A 3794-nucleotide genomic window follows, 5' to 3' on the forward strand; every position below is an offset into this window, starting at 1 on the left:
TCCTTTCTGACAGAAGGAAGTGGCAGGATCTGGAGAGAGGGACCCCAAGGAATAAAGGGAGGAAGTCACACACTCAAGAACCCAGGTGTGTGTGTGTGTGTGGGGGGGGGTGCTGGTGCAATAGCACATTGGAGAGGGTGTTTGTCTTGCATGCAGCCAACCTGGGTTCGATCCCCAGCATCCCCTATGGTCCCCTGAGCACCGCCAGGAGTGATTCCTGAGTGCAGAGCCAGGAGTAACCCCTGAGCATCGCCGGGTATGACCCAAAAAATTTAAAAAATAGAACCCAGGTGGGGATACCTGTGAACGAGGCCCTCTGGGCTGGGTGGGAGGGTCTGGGGAGGGCCCTGAGAGGGCCTGGGCTAGCCCTGGGGCAGTTGTAGAGGAGCCAGCCTTGTTGGGGACAGAGGGGCCCCGTCAGCTCGCCTAACTTGGAGGTGGCTTTGGGAACCGGGCAAGTGCAAATAGTGTTCCCTGACCCATATTCCCCCCTTTCCTTCCCATTCTAGGTTCCCCAGCATTGCCAGGGACCACACATACATGAGGGGGGAGGAGCACCTACATAGCCAAGCACCAGCCACACCCTGTAGGTGCCACAAACAACCATCTTGGGGATACCCGTGGCTTAAGGTGCACCCACCAAAACCACGTGGGCCCTCAGTGGACTCAGGAATTCTAGGTACCCAAGTGCCCAGATCATGGTCTAGAAGGGCCATGGGCCTCAGGGGACACTTCCTGTAGGCTCTGGGCCCCCTTCTCCCCCTGCCCACTGGCAGATCAGGCCTGAGCAGGCCCCACCAGCAGGGCTCAGGACAGGGCTTCAGTCCAGGGTGGAGGGTCATTTTGCCTAAACAAAGGACAAAGTCTTGTTCCCAAGTGGTTGCATAACGCATGACAGTTTCACAAACCCCCAGCCTCTCAGCCCATTCACAGGTTACAAAGCGGTTCAAGGAACTGTGGGTGGCATAAATGATTCCAACCCTAAGTAATAAAGCAGAAATGAAAGTATCACAATAACCCAGTTGCTAACTAAGACATGTGCTCTTCCGAGGCCTGGTCACATTTTTGTTCCAACTCCGTTATTTTGCTTTTATAAGAGATCAACTCCTTTATTTGTTTAGGTACAGTGTTTTACAATGCTGTTAATGTAACATTTCGGGCATCCCGTGTTCCCGCGCCACACCCACCGGCAGGGTGTCAGCGTCCTTCCGCCACTGTGCAGGGTCCCTTCTCACCCACTGTCCCCTCCGCAAATGTTTGTTAGCCTCAGCCATTTTTGTTCCCTTGCTTTATACTCTGTACGAGACCCATCCTTCCAGATTGTTCTCTTTGGCTTTGCCTCAGTTCCAATCCACACAGTGGTAAAGTCTAGAATTTTATGTTCTTGTATCCAGCTTTTAAAATTATATCTACTTAGTAACTATGTACATAGTTTTTTTTTTTTTTTTTTTTTTTTTTTGTCAGAAGGGGTCTCTAAGCAGTGGTCAGAGAGCATGGGGTTACCTCCTGGCTATTTTTGGCCAAGTGGGCCAGCAGTTTTACACGAAGGCCCCAGGGATGCGGAGCGGCTCAGGGCCTGTGGAACCCAGGGGTCACCTAGGCCACACAGGCAGTGCTCAGGGCCCTCTGGAGCCACACTCATCGGTGCTTGGAGACCCTGGGGGTACTGAGGATCGGATCAGGGTCTGCTCGGATGAGGCATATGCCTTAAGCCCCGTTACTGTCTCTACAGCCCGTAAATAGATTTATTTTGAAAAGCACAACAGCATATGGCAAGCCAGTGCTGCTTGGTATAAATAGGAAAGAGACATAAAGATAAGTCTAAAGACAACAGAGGAAAAGGCATATTGTGTTCTGGAGGCTAATTTGAGTTGTTGACCCAGGGCTCGGAGCCAGAGGCCAGAGTCCGCTCTGGGAGATGAGTCCAAGTGTCCGACACATAATAGCGTCAGGGTGTGACGTTCGCCTGACTGCCCAGAGACACAGCAGGGCAGGGAAAGCCAAGGGCACATCTCACCCCCGCTACAAGAGTGGGGTTCCTCACCCCCAGGTTCAATACTCACTAAACAGCCCCCAGGTCACTGATAGCTGCTAAACGCACGGTCATGGTTTATTAGAGTGAAGGAACCAGATAATTCACCAAGGAAAGAAATACGTGACGCTGCCGTGTTTGGGGTCTTCTCCAATGGAGTCAAGGACAGTGACAATGTTCCTTATGTATATTTTTTGCCACACCCAGCTGTGCTCAGAGCTTACTCCTGACTCTGTGCTCAGGGATCCCTCCTGACAGGGCTTGGGGACCATATGGGGTGCCGGGATGGAATTCAGATTGGCTGCATGCAAGGCAAGTGCCCTACCCGTCGTACGATCACTCTAGCCCCTGACTGTGTGTCAACTTCTGGCAGCAGGGAGAGGCAACACACACAGAGTGCTGGGGATCAGGAGGCGCCTCTGAAACCCAGGGAGTCGGGGCTTATTAGGGATCAGCCACAAAGGCCCGACTGACCACCACGAGGCACCTCAGCTTCCAGCCCCTGCCAAGGTAGAGCAGATCAACCTCTGGCCAAACCCTGCCCCCGCACCTGACTGCTCATCTGTATCCTTGGTCACTTCTGTTCTGGAAGGGGCAGAGATGTGAGCTGCGCTCAGCAAATCAGTGAATTCAAAGCAGGGGAAGTCAGGGGAATGGAGCTGGGCATCTACTCCATGCAATGGGCATTTGCATTAGGGGACAGGTTTGGGGAAAGAGCTCGCAGAAACCAGAGTCTCAGCTCACGCTGGTCAGGTCAGTGCCATCAATGGGTTGGATTGTAGGAGGCCTTGCCGATATCCTGGGGGGGGGAACCCACATCTGCTGTCAGAACTGTGAAAGGAGGAACACAGGAGGAGAAGGAGGAGGAGGAGGAGGAGGAGGAGGAGGAGGAGGAGGAGGAGGAGGAGGAGGAGGAGGAGGAGGAGGAGGAGGAGAAAGTGGAGGAAGAAGAAGAGAAGAGAAGAGGAAGAGGAGGAGGAGGAAGAGAAGGAGGAGGATGAAGAGGGGGAGGAAGAGGAAGAGGAGGTGGAGGAGGAGGGGGAGAAAAAGGAAGAGGAAAAGGAGGAGGAGGAGGGGGAAGAGGGGGAGGAGGAGTGATCTTCCTTTCAACCATGTGCTAGGAGTCATTGCAAAGTCTTTTATTTTTGTTTTTGAACCACACCAAAGATGCTTAGAAGCTTACCTCTGCCTCTGAGTTCAGGGAACTGTATGTGGGATTGAGCCTGGGTGAGGCACCTACAAGGCAAGTGCCCTACCTGTTGTACTATCTCCCAGTCTCCATTGGCAATGTCTTAGCCAAGCCAAAGAGCTTCTTAGCCTCCAATCCCTCAGAGCAAGACAGTCCTCTTCTTGGTTTGAAATTGGTAGTCAGGAGCAATCTCAACTCTGTGATTTACAACGACGGTCACATGGCATGTCCAGTGTGGGTCAGCCGGGACTATGGTACAATCTGAGCTGAGGGAGAAGATGGGGCCAGAAGCACTTGTGATTATCACTGGCAGAAGAGAGCAGGCACAGTACGTGCTGGCTTTCGTGGCTGGGCTAGCAACAGGCATATATACATTACTTCTGCTCACATGTCATTGCCAAAGCAAATCACACTTGAGGTCAAAGAACAGGAAACGATCCTGTTGTTAGGAGGGAGCTGGATATTGGTGGACAGCGGTGCCGTTTGCACAAAGGATGTTTATTATCTCACGTAGCAAGAATTCTGGAGGCAGAAACAGAATTTAACTCTAGAAGACATAAGCCAGAAACAACA

Source organism: Sorex araneus, chromosome 8 (genome assembly GCF_027595985.1).
Source record: "Sorex araneus isolate mSorAra2 chromosome 8, mSorAra2.pri, whole genome shotgun sequence".
Classification (NCBI taxonomy): domain Eukaryota; kingdom Metazoa; phylum Chordata; class Mammalia; order Eulipotyphla; family Soricidae; genus Sorex; species Sorex araneus.